The sequence below is a fragment of the Pseudonaja textilis genome, chromosome 2 (genome assembly GCF_049901715.1).
Source record: "Pseudonaja textilis isolate UNSWEBS1 chromosome 2, rPseTex1.2, whole genome shotgun sequence".
Lineage (NCBI taxonomy): Eukaryota > Metazoa > Chordata > Lepidosauria > Squamata > Elapidae > Pseudonaja > Pseudonaja textilis.
Genome location: NC_141991.1, coordinates 154862669 through 154888584, shown reverse-complemented (window position 1 = coordinate 154888584; position 25916 = coordinate 154862669). Strand labels below are relative to the sequence as shown.

Here is a 25916-nt window from a genome sequence, read left to right as displayed (position 1 = left end):
CTAGACAACACGATATCAACAGTAGAGACCTTCAAATTTCTCGGTTCTATTATACCACATGACCTAAAATGGACACTGTTGAGGTAATTCCCTGTTAGGAGAATGAGCGCATACAGGGAGACGTATTTGAGAGAAGTGTTTGAATAATACACACACAGTACACTGTACAGTAAATGTAGGTTTTTACTTCCAGAAAGGTTTAAGCAAAGTCCAAACACAGTCCAAAGCCATTCACAAGTAAATCAGTCAGTTTTCAATCCAGGGATAATTCAGTAACAAAGTCCAGTATCAAAAACAATTCAGTATCAGGCTTACATTAAATCCAGAAATATCAGTCAATTAGGAAAAATGGAGGAATGGCAATACTTTCCAGAGATATTCACTCAGACGTACTCTCTTCTGAGACTAAGACTAAGACAATCCAGGTTTCTGGCTCCATCTTATGGCCGTTTGAAAAACCACACCCAATTGCAGTTTTTGCAATCTCTTTTGCAAATGTTTATCCTAGTTTATATATTTCTAACCCAAATACCTGTTAGGTGACTTATATCCCTAACAGACACCTAACAGCAAAACATCATCAAAAAAGCACAACGAAGAACGTTCTTTCTGCACTAACTCAGAAAGCTCAAACTGCCCAAGAAGCTGCTGATACAGTTCTACAGAGGAACTATTGAGTCTATCATCTGCACTTCTATAACTGTCTGGTTTGGTTCTGCAACCCAACAGGACAGACACAGACTTCAGAGGATAATTAGGACTGCAGAAAAAAAAATTAGTACCAACCTGCCTTCAATCGGGAACCTGTATACTGCATGAATCAAAAAGTGGGCTGTGAAAATATTTACAGACCCCTCACAACCCAACATAAACTGTTTCAACCCCTACCCTCAAAACATAGAGCACTGCACAACAGAACAACTAGACACAAGAACAGTTTTTTCCTGAAAGCCATCACTCTGCTAAACAAATAATTCCCTCAACACTGTCCAACTATTTACAAAGTCTGCACTACTATTACTGTTAATCTCATCACTCCTTATCACCCATCCCTTCCCACTTGTGACTGTAACTTTGTTGCTTGTATCCTTACGATTTATATTGACTGTTTCCTAGTATGATTTGATTGCTTATTGTACCCTATGACTATCATTAAGTGTTGTACCTTATGATTCTTGATGAATGTATCTTTTCTTTTGTGTATACTGAGAGCATTTGCACCAAGACAAATTCCTTGTGTGTCCAATCACATGTGGCCAATAAAGAATTCAATTCAATTCAATTCAATCCAGGTAGACGAGGACCCCTTTGTATAGGTGTGGATGTAACATTTCATTGATGAGTTGCATAAATACTGTGGGGGCGGGGGGGGGGGGGGCTGGAGTCTGAAAGGCATGACTCAGAATTGGAAACTACCCAGGGAGGCAGTTGAAAGCAGTTTTCCATTCATCTCCCTCCTTGGTAGTAAGCTTCTTTCAGATCTAGCTTGGTAAAGACCTTGTGGTTTAATAAGTCCTTCATGAGGGGGAGGGGGTACATGTTTTTTATGCACACGCTGTTCACACTTTTAAAATCCACACATAATCTTAAGTCACCATCTTTTTTTTCTTTAAACAGTACTGGGGTGGCCAACCAAGATTTGGCAGGTTCAATGAAACCCGTCCAAATTGTTATCAATGTATTTCCTCAATTCAGTCATTTCGGCTGGTGTCATGGAATATATCTTTGGTTTTGGCAGTTTTGCCCCTGGTTCTAACTCTATGGCACAATCAGAGGCTTGATGGGGAGGTAAAACATTGCATTCTTCTTCACTGAACACCTCAGCCAACTCTCTATATTGTTTGAGGACTTGGGGGGCACCTGGAGGAGAGTCTGAGGCAGTGGCTGCTGCTTCAGGTTGGGGATCCCTATTGGGTGGTAGTTTCTTCGTGGGAGAAGGGGGGCAGTGGGCCAGCCCCAATTATGATTTTTCGGTATCCGTCCTCCCACTTGATGGTAGTGGCCCATTTATCCAGCCAAGCAAGTCCCAATATGACAGATTCTGACATTTTTGGAGCCACTACAAAGCGTATGAGTTCACGATGTCTGCCCATCTCTAGTTTGATTAACTCTGTCATTTAGGTGGCTGGGACTCCCCCAATTAAAGTCCCATCTACTTGTTCAAACCTGATTGGGAGTTTCTGGGCTTTAGTCTTTATTCCTAATTGTTCAACGATGGGGAGGCCAATCTGGCATCTGGAACACCAGGTATCTATTACAGCATCTTTCTTCCCTGCCTTCCCTATGTCAGGCACCACCAACTTCACTTTGACTGTAAAAGGGGGCATGGCAGCACTCACCATGGGGTCGTCTTCTTTATCAGCTTCTCTGGGGAGAATTTCTCTGGTCAGAAGTTCATTGCTCCCTTCTGTGCGGAGTGGACCCTCTACAGTGTGTCTAGCAAACTGGTTAGTATCGGGAGGCTTCCGTGGATTTCTCTGACCTCTGGTAGCTGTACTAGGTCTTGGTTGTGGGGCTTGTGAAACAGGTGCAGGAACCAGACAGTCACCTGCTTTATGGCCATCCTGGCCACATTGATAGTACTTTATCATTCTTGTGGGTTGGGCAGGAACAGCTTCAGCAGGTCTGGTCAGAGGCTGTCTGGCCACAACCCTCCTAGGAGGGCCTTCAGGATGGGTTTTTTGGGGTGGGTTGATTTCCCTGTCCAGCCTGAGGGATATTGCATACCAATCCTGCAGAGTCTCAGGTATTCCTCTAATGTTGCAGGCTTTTTAAACTTCTGGGTCAATAGCGTTCTTGAAATAGTGCAAAAGTATTCTTTTAGGCTAGTCCATAAGGTGGCTTGTGACCTTTCTAAAGTCCCATACAAAGTCTTGTAAGGGTCGCTGGCCTTGTTTTATTTCCATTATTTTGTCCTCATTTTCTCCAATTCTATCAGGATTCTCAAACCTAAACCTAAGGAGTGCAATAAAGGCATTGACATCCTGTAGTTCTGGGGCTTGTTCATAGCGCAATTGAGCCACCCAATCGGAAGCATCCCCCTCAGAATCACCCCATCTGTGATTGGAGCAACCAGCTCATGATCTGGGTTCCAAACCGATCTATATGAGACCAGATCCGAGTGAGAAAATAAGCAAAATGTTTGCGTTGTCCATCAAATGTTGCTTTAAAAGCCATTTGGTCTAGTCTGAGGGGGTGGGTGGGATTGCCATAGCAACTGCGGGCTGAGCTTGAATGCATGGAGCCTGCTGAGGAATGTAGGAACCCAAGGGGTGACTGTGTTGGGGCTCTTTGGAAGAAGGGCCTCTGCAGGGTTGCTCCAAGGGGCAGCTGAATTGGTTCCTGCTGTTAAGAGGCCATTTGTTGCATTCTTCTCCACAATGGGAAGAGTGGGTGGCTACCTTCTGCTGCCTGCGTAGATCCCTTTGTTGTGAAGGGATCGCTGCTTCTATTTGGGGTCAAGGTGCTCCTGAACCAGGTGGTGCAATGGGTGCTGGCATCCACTGGCACCCTTCACCAGGATAAAATCCCCACCCTGGAGGGATACTCTCTGCAGAGGGTAATCGCCTTTCTGGTTGTGGAGGGGGAGGGCTTGGGGTTTATAACGTACCCAATGTCGGATGCATTTGCTGTCTCTCCCTTGAAACTTGGAACTGCTGGGCTGGGCTGGTTCACAGGCCACCTCCAACCAATACCACAGTGATTCCCCTTCCACTTCTCGGACTAGAGAAAGTAAAGGTGGACTGCGTTAGGACCCAGCTTGTCTGGAGAGGTTGTGGCTGTGAGACATAACTTTCCACCTTAAGTTGTTGGAGTTGTTCTGGGATTCCTGCCAATGACTGGCTTCGGGATGGAGGCCACAGGTTGCAGTCTTGGGTGGTGTCTGATCCCAGCGTCCCCCCACATCTCCATTCTGTCTCTTGGGCCAGTCTCAGAGGGCTGGAGAAAGAGAGGCGTTAAAGCAGCATCTCCTCCAGTCCCACCCCTGGATTCAGCTCCATCTGGTAGCTCCTCCATGAGTCCATCTCCTTGGGCCGGATGCCTAATCTTCGTCTCTCTTCTGCAGCTTCTAATGCCTACATCACCTCTTCAGAAGAAGGGCTGGGGGCTTCAATTAGTTCTCTGCTGTCCAGCCCCAAAGTCCCTTCTGTATCTCCTTCCAATTCTTCCATCTTTGCTGAGTCTTCACAGTGCTCCATTTTTGCAATCAGTGCTGGGGCTCAGCACCCTGGACAGCCCCTTCTTGAGGTGCTGGAGTTCGTTAGAGATTTGGGATAATGTCAGCGTTCCAGCAAGTCTCCATTCCAATCAGTAACTCTGAGACAACCATATCTCAAAAGTATCTTTATTAGAATAGCAACTGGCACATCTGTGGAATCCAGAATCTGAAAGTTTTCAGGCTTCCCACAATTTCCCAAACTACAAATCCATCCCCCCTTGGCCATCATCACATCACATGGCCCAATCACGATCTGTCCAAAAGTAATATTCTTATTTCATCCTGTGCCATACTCAATGACCTTGAACTAACAAAAGAATTTTATTTTGTCTACTTAAAGCTACTCAATTGAATCCACCCCCTCCCACTTTCTCAAGCTTGTGGAAGCGTGGAATATAGCTTCCAAAGCTGACAGTAATATCATTAGCCAGTAAATGGCACCAACTCTAGTTCTCAGTACTAAAAGGAGTCCAACTGATTGTCAAAGTTCAGTAATAAGAGCAAAATAACCTTTTTTCATTATAGTTTCTTCCAACATTCAGTCCATATTTCCAGCAGATTAGGGTTACTTATAATGCCACAAGTTCTAGTTCACACTTTCAATATTTTAAAACTTCAAATTCTTCCGTTAACATTTCATTTCTCTTTTGGGTTGCTTTTCCTCTGTATGTTAGTTCGCTGCTATCTCAGTGCTTTGGAGTCTTTCAAAAGTTCTTTTATTTAAAGTGGATCTTCATAAAAAATTTAAAACACGTCTCACCTAGTTCCAATCCACTGTTCTCAAAGTGCTCCAGCTCATTTCTTTCTTCAGTTGCCCCAGCTTCAGTTGGCCATAATGGCCATCACTCTTTGTTGGTTGGGAGGGCACCTTGGATCACATAGAACTGCCGCTCTCCTATGATCAGCAAGGGACCCCTCCTTTATTTGTCACCCTTCCAGGGTGACTTTAGCCTCTTTAGCCCCCCCCCCACAACGAAGAATTGGGTGGGATTCACAGAGCTCTGCTATCCATCAACCATACTGTTGCGACGCCAAACTGGAAGTCTCAGCTGCCCAATCTTTTTTAAAAACCTCCAGTGATGGATCACCCACAACTTCTGGAGGCAAGCCATTCCACTCATAAATTGTTCCTCCTATCAGGAAATTTCTCCTTAATTCTAGATTGGATTTCTTCTTGATCAGTTTCATCATTTCTCATCCTATCTTCAGATGCTTTGGAAAACGAACATTGGATTACCTGAATGTTCCTTTTCTTCTGTAGTGTAATGAGTCCAGATAGGTTGGGTAATATCAGATCCTGCACTTGTGGACTGAGTCTGCTCCAAAATTGAAACTCCACCCTATGCTGTGGCCACACCCCAGCTTTCGATGAAGCACTTGGCAGACCGGACGTGGTACTGTAGTTGCAAGATAAAAAGACACATATTATTGCTCCCCCCAGACCAGACAAACCTGGGTGGGGGGCTGGACTCACTACACCACAGAAGAAAAGGAACATTCAGGTAATCCAATGTTCATTTTCCTATCTGTGGTTACGTGAGTCCAGATAGGTTAGGACATACCAAAGCCGGTCAGTCCCGGGGGAAAGAGTCTGGTCATACTTACATCAGTGTTCATGCACACTTTGTAGAACCCTTCTGCCAAAAGCGGCATTAGCCGCAGCAAAGGCATCAAGACGGTAATGGCGAATGAAGGGAGATGGTGAAGTCCACGTGGCCACTCTGCAGATCTCCTCAATGGGCGCTTGAGTAGCCCATGCCGCCGTCGTGCCACGCTCCTGGTTGAATGAGCTGTCACTCCTGGAGGCACCGGAAGAGCCGAGTTGTGATAAGCCTTCACTATGCAGGCCTGAATCCACCTGCCCACTGTTGTTGGAGACACCTTTAACCCTAACGAACTGGGTTGGAAAGACACAAACAGTGCCTCCGACTTGCAGAAAGGTCTTGTCCTCTGGATGTAAGTCCTTAAAGCCCTTCATACATTCAAAGTGTGCCATGCCTGCTCAAGGTCATGGGAAGGATTGGGACAAAAAATTGGAAGAACAAGTTCTTGAGCCCTATGGAACTTGGTGTTAACTTTAGGGATAAAAGATGGATCTAAACGTAACACCACTCTGTCTGTATGGAAGACACACAAATCCTCCCTGACCGAAAGAGTGGCCAACTCTGAAATCCTCCTAGCCAAAGTGATAGCTACAAGGAATGCCACCTTGAGAGATAGGTGTTGCAAACTGATTTAAGTGGTTCAAAAAAGGCTGTGACATTAAGGCCTTCAGGACTTTAGGAAGTTCCCAAGTAGGGAACCTATGAACCATTGGTGGCCTGATGTTAGAGGCCCCTTTTAGAAACTTGCGAATGGTCTGATTTTGGGACAGGGAACCCTTCCTATGCAAGAATAAAACAGAAGAAAGAGCTGCCACCTGTCTACGGAAGGTATTAGCTGAGACGCCTTTGTCTAGACCTCCTTGCAAAACATCCAGAACATTGGCCACTGAGGCCGAGGAAGGGGAAATCCTATTTTTGTGACACCACTGGCAGAATACTTTCTAAGTGGCTTGGTAGATTCTGTTAGTGGAGGGTCTTCTGGCCGCTAGAATGGTTTGGATGGCCTGCTCTGAAATCTGCTGCCTCCTCAGTGCGCTCCGCTCAACCGCCATGCAGTCAGATGGAACCACTGGGGGTCCAGGTGTAATCTCTCTCTTTGGTGAAGAGTGAATTTGAGAGGAGGGATCCTCCAAAGGTGGGAGCACGAGAGGTTCACCAGATCTGCGAACCAGGGGCGTCTGGGCCAGTAAGGAGCCAACAGTAAGACCTCCGCTTCCTCCTCCAAAATTTTTCAGATTACCGCTGGCAACAACAGAAGAGAAAGGCATACAGAAGGCCCTGAGGTCAACTGCTCCTGAGTGCACTGGTCCCTTCTGCCCCTTGAGTTGCAAAACTGATGAAGAACCTGGGAAATGGCATTGGACAGAGAGGCGAACAGGTCCACCACTGGAAGTCCGAACTTTTGAACCAGCTCCTGAAATAAAAGAGGGGAAATACTCCACTCTGAGGGGTCAATTTTAGCTCTGATTAGCCAGTCAGTTTGCACATTATCCCCCCCCCCCCCACACACACACCCCGGGAGATGTGATGAAAAGGAGATTCCTTCCAGCCCAACTCCCCATATACTCAGCCTCTAACATTAAGGCTAGAGATCTTGTACCCCCGTCTGTTAATGTGTGCTTTGATAGTTGTATTGTCTGTCAAAATAAGAACATGAGAGTGATGTATGCTGTTTCTAAAGTGTTTGAGAGCCTATCGCACAGCCCTCAATTCCAACCAATTAATACTCTTCCTTTTTCTCTAAGAAAGACCACTGGTCCTGTGCCAATTGTGAGTCAAGATGGGCTCCACAGCTGGAGAGACTGGCATGTGTGGTGATAACCCTATGGGAAGGTTCCTTGAACAATTGTCCTTGATGTAAGGCTGCAGAGGACCACCATGACAACGATCTTTTGACTGACACAGGGACAGAGACCCTGAGGGCTGAATGACTTCTGCCCGCTTTTTGATGGGGCAAGAGGGACCATTGTAGCTTTCTGGAATGAAGGCTGGCCCAGGCACAATGGAGATGGCAGAAATAATTTTCCCTAATAGTTGGGAAAGAAAAGCCAAGGGGGAAGAGCTTCACTGCCTCCAATGGCATGAATTGTAAACTGTCTATCGTTTCCTATGAGAAACACTTTGCAAAATAATGTGTCAATCCTAGCTCCCAAATGTAATAAACCCGTGATAGGTGAAAAATGGCTTTTCCTTTTGTTAATAGAGAAACCATGGTCTTGTAACAGTAACAGTTGTCTGTAGATCCCTTAGAGCCCAGTCCTTAGAGGAAGATTGGATCAAAATATTATCCAAGTAACATTTTATTCAAACAGGAATGGTCCTCAAGTGAGCCACCAAGGTTGCTAAGATTTTAGTGAACACCCTGGGCACAGAGGAAAGTCCAAAGGGCATCGCCCTATATTGGAAATGTTTACCCTGGTAAGTGAAGCATAAATACTGTCTATTTGACTGGCAAATTCTGATGTGAAGATAAGCTTCAGTTAGACCTATAGAAGTGAGGAAGTCACTCTCCCTGACGCTAGCCAAAATACACTGCTCAAAAATATAAAGGGAACACAAAAATAAGACATCCTAGATCTCAATGAATGAAATATTCTTATTAAATACTTTGTTCATTACATAGTTGAATGTGCCGACAACAAAATCACACAAAAATTATCAATGGAAATCAAATTTAGCAACCCCAAAGAGGTCTGGATTTGGAGTTACATTCAAAATTAAAGTGAAAAAAAAAACACTACAGGCTGATCCAACTTTGATGTAATGTCCTTAAAACAAGTCCAAATGAGGCTCAGTAGTGTGTGTGGCCTCCACGTGCCTGTATGACCTCCCTACAATGCCTGGGCATGCTCCTGATGAGGTGGTGGATGGTCTCCTGAGGGATCTCCTTCCACACCTGGACTAAAGCATCCCCCAACTCCTGGACAGTCTGTGGTGCAACGTGGCGTTGGTGGATGGAGCGAGACATGATGTCCCAGGTGTGCTCAATTAGATTCAGGTCTGGGGAACGAACGAGCCGGTCCATAGCATCAATGCCTTCGTCTTGCAGGAACTGCTGACACACTCCAACCACACGAGGTCCTGCATTGTCTTGCATTAGGAGGAACCCAGGGCCAACCGCATCAGCATATGGTCTCACAAGGGGTCTGAGGATCTCATCTCAGTACCTAATGGCAGTCAGGCTACCTCTGGCGAGCACATGGAGGGCTGTGCGGCCTCCTAAAGAAATGCCACCCCACACCATTACTGACCCACTGCAAACCGGTCATGCTGGAGGATGTTGCAGGCAGCAGAACGTTCTCCATGGTGTCTCCAGACCCTGTCACGTCTGTCACATATGCTCAGTGTGAACCTGCTTTCATCTGTGAAGAGCACAGGGCGCCAGTGGCGAATTTGCCAATCTTGGGGTTCTCTGGCAAATGCCAAACGTCCTGCACGGTGTTGGGCTGTAAGCACAACCCCCACCTGTGGACGTCGGGCCCTCATACCACCTTCATGGAGTCTGTTTCTGACTGTTTGAGCAGCCACATGCACATTTGTGGCCCGCTGGAGGTCATTTTGCAGGGCTCTGGCAGTGCTTCTCCTGTCCCTCCTTGCACAAAGGTGGAGGCAGCGATCCTAATGCTGGGCGGTTGCCCTCCTATGGCCTCCTCCGCGTCTACTGATTTACTGGCCTTTCTCCTGGTAGCGCCTCCATGCTCTGGACACTATGCTGACAGACACAGCACACCTTCTTGCCACAGCTCGCATTGATGTGCCATCCTGGATGAGCTGCACTACCTGAGTCACTTATGTGGGTTGTAGAATCTATCTCATGCTACCACTAGAGTGAAAGCACCGCCAGCATTCCAAAGTGACCAAACCATCAGCCAGAAAGCATAGGAACTGAGAAGTGGTCTGTGGTCACCACCTGCAGAACCACTCCTTTATTGGGGATGTCTAGCTAACTGCCTCTGCTTTCCACCTGTTGTCTATTCCATTTGCACAACAGCATGTGAAATTGATTGTCAATCAGTGTTGCTACCTAAGTAGACAATTTGATTTCACAGAAGTGTGATTGACTTGGAGTTACATTGTGTTGTTTAAGTGTTATTTTTTTGAGCAGTGTAGTTTGTAGCGAATGCATCCGGAAACATTTGTACAGCAAAAATTTATTGAGCCTTTTTAAATCTAGAATGGCTCTCCACCACCCAGAGGCCTTGGGAACCACAAACAGATGGGAATAGAATCCCTTGCCGTGTTGATTAATTGGGACCATTTGGATGGCCCTGATATCAAAAGATGTTGTATAGCCTGCTCCATCAATTTCCTGCAAGAAAATGAAAACCGAACAAAGCACAAAAGATCTGGGGGGCTGGAGGGCGGAGCTGGCGTCGCGACAATACGGCATGCGATCTCGGAGGTCTGAGATCGCAGCCGATATCTTTGCCTCTGGACGGTCCAAACGGATCTAAACCATCCCGAAGAGAGGGCAATAGTGAAGAGCACATCCTGTAGATCCCAGGGATATCGCAAAATCCCTGGTTGATCCAGGAGAAGCTCTTCTTGCCAGCGGCAAAGAGGCAGCCATTAAAGCTGCTGAAGTTGGGACAGCTCCGAAACGGAAGAAAGCAGAAAGAGAAAGTGTGCTGGTTTGGTGAGAACTTTTTTATACTAAGACTTAAAAGGACACCCTAAGGAAAAGAATCTGTAAAAGTTTTGACAGAAGTGATTAAGGGGCGATTTTAAACAGAAGTGTCAAAGTAAGGTTTTTTTTTTTTTTAATTGCTGGATTTCTATATGCGATTTTGCATTTGCTAACTGGACTGGTTCTTTTCTTATTTATATCTACCTTTTCTTCTCCTTTTTGATTTTGCAATATTTTAGGCTAGAGGCTCCCTTTAGTTATTTCTCTTTTTTAAATATATTTTTCTATATATTTTTTCCTTTTTTAAAACTTTCATTACGTTTTGCTTGGGAAAGGAGGGGGAAAGTGAGAGCAAAGAAACTTTGTAACACTGCCAACTAGAGGATTGAAAATGTTATAGACGAAGCTGAGAAGGCTGATAAAGAAAGATCTGAGACTCCTTTTCAAGGACATTGCTATGTGATAAGATAGAGGAAAGAGCACGGGAGAGTGTTATTGCAGGTGTTCTTCTGGATTTCTATCAACAATTGAAGCTTAATGTTGAAGCTTACGAAAAAAAAAGCTGATAAGTCTTTGGAGAAGAGAGTTATAATAAGAGCCTTGGATAATTAAATAAAGTGCAGTGTGTCCTTTTTATTTCTTTTAGGTTGTGCTACCCCTCCTTACCAGCTTTACTTTTTTAAAAAACCTTTATTTTTGTAATATTTTTACATCTGCTTTTTATTTTAAAGGGAAAGTCAAAAAAAATTCTCCTTTCTTTTTTGGGATTTTTTGCTTTTCTATCTACCCTTTTGGTTCATTTTTATGCACTTTTTTTATTTGAGACCCTCCGATTGGATTAAGGTGCTGAAGAAGAAGAAATTTTGGCTCCCTTTTTTTTTTAATTACTATTGGGCTTTTTTCTACCATTTTTATTTTTCACTTTGGATTATAATTGGCTACTTTATAATTGGATTAAGGTTTAGAAGAACCTGAAGATTTTGAATCGCTTAAAATGAGTAGGAAATTCATAGCTTCTGGCTCCTCAACTACTACTTCCGCCTCCCCACCATCTGGAGGACAACGTTCAATACAGACAATGTTAAAGCAAGACAAAGAACAAGAAAAAGTGACTCTGCAGATGATTATGCAAGGAATCCAAGATCTTAAAACAAGATCAGAGACTATTGAAAAGAGAATAGAGAACATTGAACAAAGAACCGAGAACATTGAACAAAGAACAGGGAAAACCGATGAAAAAGTGGAGAACATCCAACAAATGATGTTGAAGTATGATGAGAGATTCCAAAAAATTGAAGAAGATAAACAAAGAGACAAGAAGATTGGAGACACTGATAGTAGACTAACAGTGGTTGAACAAGATAAAAGTGGGGTGCTGAATTGGGAGATGGACAGATCAGAATTTTATCTCAGATTTCAAAACATAGAGGAAGAAAAAGGACAAAATCTAGCTGAGATAATGATAGAAATACTGGCTGAAGCTTTGGAAATAACTGAAGAGAAGATGATGGATGGAGTAGATGAGGTATACCAAGTCTTTACAAGATATGCGATGAAAAATAACCTACCAAGAGAAGTTCATATCAGAAAAAAAAAAGCCATTAAAACACAAATATTACAAGTGGCAAGAGAGAAAACGTTGAAATACAAAGGCAAGGAGATTTGGTCTTAAAACAAATACCCAGAAGAGTAAGAGAGATGAGAAGAGAATATCGATTCCTGACTAAAATGTTACTGAAAAAAGAGGTGAATTATAGATGGCTGATCCTAGAAGGGTTCATGTTCACATGGCAAGAACAGAGACATAGAATTGATTCAGTTGAGAAAGCAGAATTATTTTACTCAGAATTTTTTGGAAGGAAAGAGGAAGAGGCAGAAAAAGAAATTTCACTAATTGAATTCCAAGAGGACCAAATGGGTACTGAAAAAGAAGAAGGCGCAGTAGGTGGACAGGTGGAAACCAAAGAACAACGTGAACCAAGATCTACAAGAGCTGCCAAACCCAACTACAAAATATAATCATGGAAGAGAAAAAATTGATTACAATTAATATAAATGGACTTAACTCAGCTGTTAAAAGAAGGAAAACTTTTCATAAATTGGAGAAATTAAAATTTGATATAATTTGTCTACAAGAAGTACATATTAAAAAACAATATGAACTGTTGGTACAGCCAAAATTAGGGAAAATATTTACTTCCTTGACTCAATGTAATAAAAGAGGAGTGGTCTTATATATTAAAGAGACCACCCCAGCAAAACTGATTTATACCGATGAAGATGGAAGAGTATTAATGGTGGAAATAATGGACAATAATATGAAAACACTCCTGATTGCAATTTATGCTCCGAATGATAAACAAGAAGAATTCTATAAAAAATTACACATGAAAATAATTGAACTGGACTATGCCAATATAGTAATGATGGGAGATTTTAATGGAATTGTAGACAATAAACTGGACTATACAGCAACAACAACAAAGCAAAACAGACTCTCCCTAAATCTTTCTTTAAAATGGTAGATGAAATAAAGTTAAAAGATACATGGAGAGAAAGAAATGCTAAAACCAAACAATACACCTTTTACTCAAATAGACATTTATCATGGTCCAGAATGGATATGATATGGATGTCAACAGAATTAATATCTAATATCCAAGAAATAAATATTGAAACAAATACTTGGGCAGACCACAATCCAATGACAATTAAATGGAAAGGACAAAAAAAGAAGATCGAGATGGACGTTAAATAATACTATTTTAAAGGAAAAAGACTTTACACAGCGGATGGAGAAAGAATTGGCTTTTTTCTTTTGAGAAAAAAAAGAAGATACATCAATTCAGAATGTATGGGACACAATGAAGGCATACACCAGAGGCTTGATAATAGACTATACAAGGAAAAGGAATATTAGGAAAAGGCAAGCCATTAAGGTTCTAGAAGATGAGCATAAAAGACTTGAAAAAGAGCTACAGAAAACACCACAGAAAAAGGACGTCAAGCTAAAAATGGATATAATTAAACACAAAATGGCTCAAATAGAGAAAGAAGAATTAGCACAGAAAATTAGAGGTGCTAAACAGAACTATTTTAAAGATGCAAACAAACCAGGTAGATGGTTAGCATACAAATTGAGAAAAGAAAAAGAATCAAGGAAAATATTGCAGTTAATAGATGACCAAGGCCAAGTTCGCCATGGCAATAAAAAGAAGGAAATTATTCGAGATTTTTATGGGAAATTATATATGCAAGAGAATATTGATGAGGAAAGAGTTAAACAGTACTTACAGAATGCTAATTTACCTCAGATACCCAAAGAGACTGAAAAAATGTTAGAAAGCAATATAACAATGATGGAGTTAACTGAAGCACTTAAGAGGCAAAATAATGGAAAGGCACCAGGCCCAGATGGACTTCCAGCAGAATTTTATAAAACATTTCAAGAATCATTGAATCTTCCATTGCTAGAAGTTATGAATGAAGTTATGTTAAAGAAGAAGATACCAAAATCATGGTCAGAAGCCTATATCACACTTATTCCAAAAGAAGAGGCTGATCCATTACAAATTAAGAATTGTAGACCTATTTCTTTATTAAATGCAGATTATAAAATTTTTGCTTCAATTTTGGCAGAAAGACTTAAAAAATATTTAAATAACTTTATTCATTCTGACCAAAATGGATTTCTGCCAAAGGGACAAATCAAAGATAATATGAGAGTAATTTTGGATACTTTGGAATACTATGAGGCACACCCTGAAAAATAAATGGCTTTGATATTTCTAGATGCACAAAAGGCATTTGACAATGTGAATTGGAGATTTATGTTACTATTGTTGGAACAGATGGGTTTTGCCAGAAAATTTATTCAAGCAATAGAAGCCATATACTACAAGCAAATGGCAAAGGTAATGATCGAGGGAGAATTGACAGATTCTATTAATATAAGAAAAGGTACAAGACAAGGGTGCCCACTATCACTTTGCTATTTGTGTTAACTTTGGAAGCGTTAAACAGAAATATTAGAGACAAAAAGAATATAAAAGGAATGAAAATTAAAAAGGAAGAATTTAAATTGAAAGCCTTTGCAGATGACTTGGTTTTTATTTTAGAAGATCCTTTAGAAACAGAACCGCGACTTCTGGGTTGCCAGGCTTCGGCAACAGCAGGGATTTGCATCTCTCTGCGATCCCTGCTGTGTTCGCCGTCTTGGTGCCTCCGATCCAGACGGATCTGGAGGATAAGGCTGCCCCGTAGAGGCAGCCGAAGATAGGGAGGATCTGGGAAGGGGTTTGGGGGTGTCGCAGACCCCCTCCTCACCCAGCTTAACCTCCTTTTCTTAAGACGGTGGAGCGGCGGTTAGCGATGGTGCCACAAAGAAGCCAGCAGCTGGAAAAGATTGTGCTGGAGGAAGAAGGAGAAAGAAGATTCAGAAGTGAAAGTGCTGGCTTTGCCGGGAAAATAACAGCTTCTAAAACCCTGGAGTGGAATTGTTTATTGCCTGAAAGATACATTGTATCCCTAAGAAGAGAAAAGCGGCGGAGAAAGCTGCCAAGGGAAAACTTTTTTTCTACTTACTCTCCCACCCCACAGAAATACTAAATGCAGAACTGGAAAATACACTGGGCACCGAAGGTATTTTAACTTGAAAACTATCAGAGAAAGGACCTTGGACTTTGGACTTAACACTCTCAGAAATTGGAAAGCCCGCATTGGAGGTATGGATTTCTGAGCGTTTAAAGGCAAATTGCTGTTGTAAGTGGGGGGAGAGGAAAAAAAACTTTTTAGAGCAGAGCTTGAAAAAGGAGGAGATTGCCTAGAACTTTAAAGAAAGATACATTTTAATGGGAACCTTTTGATTAATCAGTAACCCCAGAAAGAGAAATTGAAGAAGGTAAAAAAAGTATTGAAAGAAATAGTTTATTTGGATCGTTTAGTGACTTTGGAATTCTTTTGGAATTACTTTTGATTAAAAATACTTGGGTGGTTGTTTTTGAAGAAGTCTTTCTCTTCATGATGGCATTGCTTTTGGATGAATTAAAAACTCAATACCAAAAATATAAGAAAGAAGAGCAAGATGGAAAAGATACTTTGGGCACCCTTTTTCAATTTTTAGAAATGGCGGTATGTACTTATGAAAAATTGACTACGCAGCAGGACGACTGGAACAAAGAAGAAGAAGAAGCCATCTTGGATGAGCAATGGGTTTTCCTTGGGGAGGAGGAGGAAGAGGAAAAGAAAAAGGGGATTTTAAGGGCAGAGAAAACAATCCAAAAAGAGAAAAATGAGATGAAAGGTGGATATAAGGTTAGAAAACAACAGAAAGGGGGTAAGCAGAAGAAGAAAAGGGAGGAGGAGAGACAATGGGGTAAAAAAGGCAAGGAGAAAAATAAACAAGTGAGAAAGGAGGGGATGAAAAACCTTAATGGTGGGAAGCAAGACTTAAAGAAACAAAATCTATTTAGAGACAATGGGTAAATTTAATTGAAAAAGGGATTCTGGAAGGTACATAAAAGTGTGTTTTTATATGTGTATTTAGAGTAAAATGTGTATTAGTATATATGATTAGCTCTTTTATGGTATTTATGGTGGGTTATAGGCTTTCATTTTGTAATTGTAGTGTATTTGCTTTTCTTATAAAATTTTCTGTGTAATTCTAGAATGTACTAACCAGAATCTCAATATAATTTAAGTGTTATATTAAGCATTATTAAGTTAGGGAAAAGAGTCAAAGGTGTTACTTCAATTAGTGTACAGGAGAAGTATATCTAAAGAAAAAAGATGAATGGATAACTGGAAAAGAACAGACAAAGAATGATAAGTATTATGAATTGTATTGAGATAAGATAAACAAAATATAACTAAGAAAGACAAAAGAGGGAAAAAGCTATATAGAAAATTGAAAATGGTAATAAGATATGGAATGAGATATAAAGTAAATATGATTTTTGAATTTGTGTCTGTGCGAAGAGTTTTAACCCGGGATTAAGGAGCTTTCAGAAATGATGTTTTTTATGTTCTATGTTATGTATGTTTGTGTATTGTTTTTTAAAAGGCAAAAATTTTGATTAGTAAGAAATATAATCTGGACAATAGAATGAAAAGGAGAAATTGGGATAAGATATGAAGATGAGCAGATAATGTAAATATACATATTACCTTTGGCACGTTTTATTGGTTCTTCCAGAAAGATTCTTTATGTTAATATGCCTTGATTGTTTGTATGTTTTGTAAAGTCAACAAAATTTGTGTTGTTTTTTTTTTAAAAAAAACAAGTCAGAGGAAAATATAAGTGTGATGATTGAATAGCAGATAAACTAGAAAAGAAATGTTATTGAATAAGAGTAAAGAGAAATAATGTGAAATTCGTTAAAGGGAATTTATGTGTCTATATGGAAATAGGATAAACTAGAAAAATGTGATATAAAATAATGTGTTACCTGCTTTGTAAAGATTTATAATGGAAAGAGGTTTTATGTTTTTAATGTTTAATGATGTTTTGTTTTGTTTGTTTTTTGTTAAAATCAATAAAATTTGTTTTTTAAAAAAAATAGAAACAGAACCAAAACTATTGGAAAAGATAGAGGCATATGGAAAGGTGGCTGGTTTGAAAATAAACAAAGATAAGACAAAGATTTTGACAAAGAATATGCTATCAAGACAAAAAGAAGAATTGGCAGATCTATTGAAAATTCGAGTCATGAATAAGATTAAGTATTTGGGGATACATCTGACAGCAAGATGTAGTACATTAAAAGAGAACAATTATATTAAACTTAAACAGCAGATAGCGCTAGACTTGGTGAAATGGGAAAATCTACAACTGTCATTAATAGGGAGAATCTCAACAATCAAGATGAATATATTACCCAGAATTTTATATTTGTTCCAAACAATTCCAATTAGGCTTGGGAAAGACTATTTTGAAGATTTAAACAAAATTGTGTTGAAATATATATGGCAAGGTAAGAAAGCGAGAATAAAGTTAAAACTCTTGCAAGATGCTAGAATTCGAGGAGGATTTGGTTTGCCTAATTGGGAGTTGTACTACCAAGCTACAAATTTGATGTGGGTCAAGGAATGGATAACATTAAGAAATACTAGATTGTTGACATTAGAAGGATATGATTTGTTGTTGGGGTGGCACGCTTTTTTATGGTATAAGGGAACCAAAACACAGGGGTATTCTAGAAGACATCATATACGGGAGTCTCTGTGGTTAAATTGGAAGAAGATTAAAAGACAATGTTATATGAAAATTCCAGTCTGGTTATCAACTATTGAAGGATTTTCCTATCCTATAATTTACAAGAAGGAACAAACTGTTAGATATGGGGAAATATTGAATGAAAAGGGTGAACTTAAACCTATGCAAAAACTAGAAGAACAAGGTATGAAGATGAATTGGTTTTCATATGCGCAAATACATTCAAGGTATGATAAAGATTTTAAAACAGAAGGTTTCTATGATAAATTGACTGACTTAGATAAGATTTTGACAGGTACTGATGAAAAGGTGATAAAAAAACTATGGATATCTATTAGAAATTAAACTAGAAGAAGAACAAGTTAAAGAAACTATGATTGCTTGGGGGAAGAATTTTGGATATGGGATTGATTTAGAGAAATGGCAAAAATTGTGGTCTCAAAACTATAAAATGACAATATCAACAGCATTTAAAGAAAATTTGTATAAGATGTTTTACAGTTGGGATTTTCTCCCGACAAGAATAAATCTGAAAAATGTTGGAAATGTCATATCACCATATGTGGTGGACTTGTGCGGACGCTAGAAAATACTGGACTAAAATCCACATGTGGTTAGAAAAAATGACAAAAAACCATATAGATTTGAAACCAGAGATTTTTATTGGGAATTTTACCTGATACATATAGCAAAGATTTGAAATATTTGACTGTAAATGTATTAACAGCAGCTAGGATTGTATTTGCTAAAAACTGGAAAAATGAGAAAATACCATCGCAGGAGGAAATTATTAAGAAAATATTGGAATGTGCTGAAATGAGTAGATTGACATTTGAAATTAGAGAACAAGAGGATAAACAATTTTACAAAATTTGGGACCTTTTCTATCAATGGTTAGATAATAAAATATAATAATGGAATACGTAGAATTCTAGAAAATAATGAATATATAAAGATGTATTTCTTTTTCTTTTTCTATTATATCTACAAAATGTTTTTAGGATAGATTTGGAAGGATTATTTGAATTGTTATAAAAGAAACTAAGTAAATTATAGTTATCTTGCAAAATATGAATGAATAAAATTATTGTCAAATGATTGATTAATAATGATACTAGGATATTCAACTTTTGATTGATAATATAAGCTATTATGCAATGTAACTGTAATTGAAGACTATGAAAGGGATGCACAAAAAAATTTGTAAACCAACCGACACACTGCTTGTATACTTATGGAAGAAAGTTTGATGTTTTTATGTTTTGTTTGTTTATGTTTGTCTTTAAAAACCAATAAAACTTACAAAAAAAAAAAGATCTGGGGGGCTGAGATCGGAATTCGAGAAATAGGCCCTGTCTAACTGTCCTCAAAACTAATTGTCCCCAAGCATCAGATGTAGTAGTCTCCATTTGGGCAGCAAAATGGGATAGTCTGCCCCCAATGGGAGGACTACTGCTACATTCAGCGGGAGTGCCTGAAGAAGTGATTTCCTCCCCCATGAAAGGACCGCTTGCCTGAGAATTGTGGTCTATCTCTGGCTACTCTGTCCTAGGGACATTTCTGATGGTTGTAAGGCTGTTTCTGAGACCCTTGAGTCCTGGAACTGCCATCTCCACTGACTTACGGTTATAAGGAGCAGCCCTGAAACTGGAGCGCCGTATCAGAGAAGGGAAATATTTCTTCTTATGCCTGATTTCCACCAGGTGAGGCTCTAAGACTTCTCCAAACAACTTGTCCCCTTTTATAGGTGAAGAAGCCATTTTCCACTTTGGACGCCTGTCAAAATGCCAATTCTTAAGCTAAAACATTCTACGGGCAGCAATCGACATGGCAATGGCCTTAGAGGCAAACCTGGCACTGTTCAAAGTTGCATCTGCAGTGAATTCTGCAGCAGCCACCAATTTATGAATGTCCTGGTGAACTCTAACATCAGAGGCTGGAACCCTGTCCTGTAGTTGGTGTAGCCACCTTAAAGAAGACCTCATAAAGAAAGAAGTGGCTGAAAAAGCCTTAACTGCCCATGCAGCCACCTGGTGAGTGTGTTGGGGGGATTGTTCTTGTCCTCTGCTTTTAGAGCCTCCTCTGGGTCTGCAGGGTTGGAGGAGGCAGAAATCATAGCAGCTACAGGTACATCTACTGTAGGTACCTGCAAGGAACTGGTGAGTTCAAGCCCCATAGTGAAGAAGCACTGCTCGCTGGCAGACAACATTGTAGATGTACCTGGGGCTTTCATCTGCTTATGGATAACATTCAGGAATAGCTTAGGGACAGGAACCATTTCCGGTCTAACTGCAGGTTCATCAAAAAGTTGGCCAGGCGGGACCATATCATCCCCTTCTATTTCTCCAACATCAGCCCCAGGTCCTAATTTTGCTGTTTTCTTGGCTTTGAACAATAATGCTCTAAACTTCTGAGCATCAAAAAGGCTTGTAAAGGATGGCCTCTCTGGGGCCATATCTTCATCCTCCAAGAAATCAGACTCCTTTTTCTCTTCTTCATGTGCTCTTTAGGTAACACTGTGTAAGGAAGGGACAGGAGAGTCCCTGTCCCTAAAAGAGTCTTTGCCTCTATCATGAAAAGACCTCTCAAGATCTGAATGGTCTGAGGCCTCAGAAGCTGGTCTCCTAGTTACTCGGAGAGCCTCTACAATTCCCCTTCTTATAGCTTTGGAGATGACGGCTTCCAGATGCGCTGGTACAGCCTCATCCTCATCCTCTGCGTTGGATGCCTCAGCCATAGCTCTAGCCCTTTTAGGAAGTGGAGGAAGAGATTCCTCCAAGACTAGGGAATCACCTTCAGCCCGTCCATGTTCTTGTAAGGGAGTTGGATCCCCAATAGCAGAGGAATTATCAAGAGGTCAGATATGAGGGCGAGATGCACTAGCAGACGTAGAAGGCATTGCTTCCAAATGCAAAGAGGGTGTTGCTCAGAAGGATCTGAGTCCTCAGGGGGGAGGTGATCTCCCCAGCCACGTGGTGGTGTTTCTCCAACCTTTTTCCAGATGCCTTTTGCCCTTTCTGGGCCTCTGATTTTTTTTGGAAGGTGCTTTGGGCTCAGGGGCTTTTGTCTTCTGTCTGCCCCTGGTTCTGCATCTGGAAGTGGAGGGACTGGGCTCCCTTTCTTGCTCCTTATCTGCCATCTCACCTGGAGAATTATCTAAGGCATGAGAAAGAGCCAGAGGGAAAATGGAACCTGCTGGAGGGAGGGATGAGGTGTTAATAACCCAATCACAATCAGTTTAACCATTAAGGCCTTATCCAGAGAAAAAATGGTCTCCTTACCTGGAAAACCAGCTTGGATAGGCAACTGCTGGGCTGCAGCCACACCCTGCCAGTTACAAACAAGTTCTGGGACCTGCAAGAAGGTCTGGAGGCACCCACGCGATCTCCTCAGTGCTGGAGCTGGAAACAAAGCACTGGCACCATGGCTGATAGCGCCCTCAGCTGGAGGCTACCTGCTTCCACTTCCGATTTGTCTCCCCCTCCAGCTGGGACCAGGCCAATTGCCGTGCTGCTGCAGAGCCCTCCTGAGCCGAATGTTCTCCAAGCCATTGCGGCAAGCAGCTATGCTTAGCGCTTTGCAGCATATGCAATCCAATTCAATTCTCAGTAAGGGAAACCAAAACCGCGAATGGTTTCTATTGCTGCTGCACTGCTGTGCCAATCAGGTATTCAGCATTTATTATCTCTTCTTTTCTCTATATAAACTGTACGTTTTAATTTTCCAGTATTAACTGCATGGTTATTTATCATTAACTATATCCTTTCAAAGATACAATTGCAAAATGAATGAGGTGCAAATCTGTTTGCAAAGGTGTTTTTTTTCTCCAACCACATGTGCTGCATATTTATAAAGATTTATAAGAATTATAATCTCTGAACTGTTTATACCATGGACTCTCTGATATAATTGTTTTCATGGTTTACACTAACCACAAACCAAGATTGCAAATTTATGAGGATTGTGAACTGCTCTAACTGCAGTAAAACACTACAGATTCTATTTATCTGCAATTATTACTCTATTTTCTTTTGTGGATTACAAACTATAAGATTACAATTTTTTAAAAAAGAAACAACGTCTTCAGTCTGATTACAAAATACTACCTTTCTATAATCTTTTACATTAATTACAAGCTGATATTTCATTACTCTCAACTGAAATACTATTTTTTCTTTTCATCTGACACCTGGAGAAGGGACATCATCAAGTATTTCTGTGACAGTAAGAAAAGTAGCTCAGACTTTCCCAAGGAAAAAAGGTGAGTGTTGGTGATAGGAGATGCACTTCTCAAGGAGAACAGAATCAGCAGTCTGTAGATTGGACAATCAATTTAGGGAGGCATGTTGTCTCCCTGGAGCAAAAATCAAAGATGTGGTTGAGTCTTACCAAAATAATCAAGCCCACAAATTACTATCCTTTTTATCTCTTTCATTTGGGGATGAATGGCATGATAATGAACCTGAAAAGAATATCATAGAATTTATCTTATTGTAGCCGAAACTTACTGTGTGGATATATCACACAACAATTTTATTTAATATTCCTCAAAGGTGAAGACTTGCCTGAGTGCTTTTGAACAGTTTCCACAGAATCTAAAGAAAGCTTTCAATAAGCTCCTTTAAAGATTTTTCTGTAAGTTAACTTAGAATTCATATCAATAAAAATGACCTGCTTGTTCATCTAAACCCAGATGTGGAAAACAAGGAAGCAAGACTCCTGTCCCGAATCCCCATTGTTTTCTATGTCTAGAACAGTAAAGATATTTTATTTTTTGTTTTAATAAAAAACCCAACATTTCAGTTATTTTGAAATTTGTTTCCACTGAGTTGAGTGCAGTTAACTTGGAAAATTTTCTATTTCAAACATACCACTGCTCAAAAGACAAAGCTACTCATGTAAATAGAGCAGAGTCATTAAGACTGCCAGGCATGGTTGAGTAGCTAAACTAAGTTCCAAAAAGCAAACTGATGTAAAGTCAGCACTGGGAGCCTCTACCACCCAGCGCATCTTATCCAGGAGAGGAGGACAGCCACACCCTTTCACCTCCGCAGTCCTCACCCAGTCTTCTCAGCTGTTCTTCGGCAGGGAAGATTAGCCTCCATTCTGCCGATCCCCAGCCCCTCCAAACAGCTGATTGTTGGCTCGCCCTCCACCTCCTGGAAGCTCGTAGCAGTTGCCTCCTGAGATGTCAGGCCGCTTGGTTTGCAATGCCCACCTTCCTGCCAGCCAGCTTGTCTTTGGCTCCCCACCACTCCAGATGGCAGAATCCCTCAATCCAGCACCATAACCTCCCCCCCACGGGTATGGTGGGGTTTGATACACTAAGACTCATTCTAGTACCAAAAGGACAGGCAAATTGAGCCCAAAATTTCTGTTGCTAAGTGAGACAGTTGTTAAGTGAATTTTGCCCATTTTTTGCCACAGATGGATCATTGCAGTTTTTAAGTTAGCAACACGGTTGTTAAGTGAATCTATCTTCCCCATTTACTTTGCTTGTCCGAAGTGCGTAAAAGGTGATTAAATGACCCTAGGAGACTGCAATCATCATAAATAAATGCCAATTACCAAGCATCCAAATTTCAAACACATGACCACAGGGATGTTGGAACAGCTGTTTGAAAAATGGTCATAAGTCATTTTTTTTAGTGTCACTATAATTTTGAACTATCACTAAACAAATGGTTGTAAGTCGAGCAAGGGTGGGATTCAAATTTTTTAACAACTCGTTGTGTGGGTGTGGCTTAATTTGTGGGTGTGGCTTAGTAGTCATGTGACTGGATGGGCATGGCTTGCTGGGTGATCACGTGACCGGGCATGGCCAGTTGACTGGCAAACCAAATACAAGTGGTCTTCGCTTAATGGTTGGTTGCTTAGCAAGTGTTCTAATTTAAGACTGACCTCCCCAGAGCTACTTGATCTGTTTTTGGAGTTTTGACAGCCATGCACACGGGCACACACATACACAAACCCTTCTAACCCAACCCTGCTATTCTATGATTCTGTAAGGATCTCCTGCTGAAGAAGGGGGTTGGACAAGAAGATGACCTCCGAGATCCCTTCCAGGCCAGCCCTAGATTGCTGTGCTCTTTCAAAGAGTCTTCTGAAGCCAGGGTTTGTGTCCTTCCTTCCTTCCTCTCCTTTTTTCCCCTCCCTCCCTCCCTCCATGCATCTATCTATCCATCCATCCATATATCTCACTTTCTCCTCCCTCCCTCTTTCTTTCTCTTTCTGTCTCTTCCTTCCATCCCCCCTTTCTTTGTATATCCCTTTTCTTCTTTTCTCTTCCTTTTTCTCTTTCTTTCTTTCTTTCTTTCTTTCTTTCTTTCTTTCTTTCTTTCTTTCTTTCTTTCTTTTCCTTCTCTCTTTCTTTCTCTTTCCCTCTCTTTCTCTCTTCTTTCCCTCTCTTTCTATCCCTTCTCTTCCTCCTTCCCTCTCGCCTTCTAAAGCTAGGAGACCCATCTGAAACAAACAAACATACACACACACTTCCAAACAAGTATTTTTCAAGAGCCCGGCAGTGTCGCTCATGACAAAGGTTCTTCCCAGCCAGTCTCCCAGAGTCCCAGGGACCAGGCGCAAATGGACAATCGTGCTCGGTCCTGTGTTGCCCGGAAAAGACATCAGGCAAGGCTTCCAGGTCCAACAAAGGGGTCACGGGTGGGACTTCCTCCCCTCCATCTTTTGGGGAAAGGAAAGGACTGGGAACTTCAAGCGAGGCATGTGCTGCAGCCCCGCCTACCCTGCCGGCAGCTCTGGGCTAGGGAGCGGTTTGGCTTTCTCTACTGCCTGCAAACTTACCTTCCTCCCGCAGCTGGTAGCAGCGGGAAAGGTGAGCCAGTCAGGGCAGAGCCGTTGCCACTCAGCTCCCTGCCAGTGTGCATCAGGTCCCCTGCCCGGATTCTCTGCAGCTGCTGGGGCTCAAGGATGCCGGGGGACTGCGGGAGGCAACCAGGGAGCATGAGGCTATGCCACCTGAATTGCCCCTCTGCCAGCCACCCCTCTCTTGTGGGGCCAAGCGTTTTAGTCAAGTGCAGGCTGTCGTTGTGAAAATGGTGCGAGCTCCATGGGCTGGAATGTAAGGCTGATGGTGGGGAAGGAAGATCCACTCTGGCGCGGCTTGACTTGCACTATTCTCACAGCAGCAGCCTGCACTTGGCAAAGTGCACGGGCCGGCAGGCAGCAGAGGGAAGGGGCGGCAGGCAAAGGGGTGATGCGGGCGGCATAGCGTTGTGCTCCTTGGTTGCCCCACCCCCACCCCTAGCAGGCAAGGCCCAGCAGCTGCAGAGAATCCAGGCAGGGGGCGAGATGTAGGCTGGTGGGGAGCCAAGCGGCGACGGGTCAGCCCTGGCTCACCTTCCTCTCTGCCACCAGCAAGCCAGGCAAGCTGGAGGATGGGGATGTTGGGGAGGGCAGCAAGCTAGGCTGCGAGTGCTGAGGGTGGTGGTGGCCTAGGCCAGCCTGGGATATGTGGCAGTAGTGTTGGCAAGGGCAAGGGTGGCAGTGGTGGCATGGTGTTGATGGCTTAGGCTGGCCCGGGACTGGAATCAGGAATTGACTGAGGCTTGTGGCGGTGGTGGCAGTGGTGGCATGGAGGTGGCGGCCTAGGCTGGCCCAGGAGTCAGGATTTAACTGGGGCTGGTGGCAGCAGCAGCATGTAGGCGACCGGAGCTTGCACAGCCTCACTCCCCTAGGGAAATCACAGATCAGATTCAGATCAGGCGGCGCAAGGCAGGCAGTGATGGCTCATGGCTGGTGGGCGGGCGAAGGCAGAGTGCAGGCAACGATGGCACATGGCCAAGATAAGGAGGGGCAGGGCGGGCGCAATGATAGGATTCAAATAATTTAACAACCGATTCTCTGCCCTAATGATTTCTTCCAACAACCAGTTCACCAAACTGCTCAGAAAGTTAACAACCGGTTCTCCTGAAGTGGTGTGAACTGGCTGAATCCCACCACTGGGCAGGCGGGGTCAGCAGGTGGCGCAATTTGCCAGTTCTCTGAACTGTGCAGAGTCGTAGCAACTGGCTCTACAGAACCAGTCAGAACCGGTAGAATCCTACCCCTGAAGTCGAGGACTACCTGTATTTCCAAGTTTGCTTTTATTCAGAAGCATTTTCAAGATGCATTAATGCTGTGATGGTTAATGTATATAATTTTTCACAATTAATCCCAAGGAAAGATAAAAAAGAAATAGACATAATAGCTGCTTTCCAGATAATAATGATTCAGGAGACTTACTGTATATAACTG

The 25916-nt window shown here is 42.0% G+C and overlaps 1 protein-coding gene and 1 pseudogene across 2 annotated transcripts in view; both read right to left on the bottom strand.

Moving 5' to 3' along the window:
* PHC1 (polyhomeotic homolog 1) overlaps positions 1 to 25916 on the bottom strand; it is a 153793-nt gene that overhangs the window by 10615 nt on the left and 117262 nt on the right. The gene's annotated exons all lie outside the window — the stretch shown is intronic.
* Positions 1168 to 24625, bottom strand: LOC148127193 (uncharacterized; annotated as a pseudogene).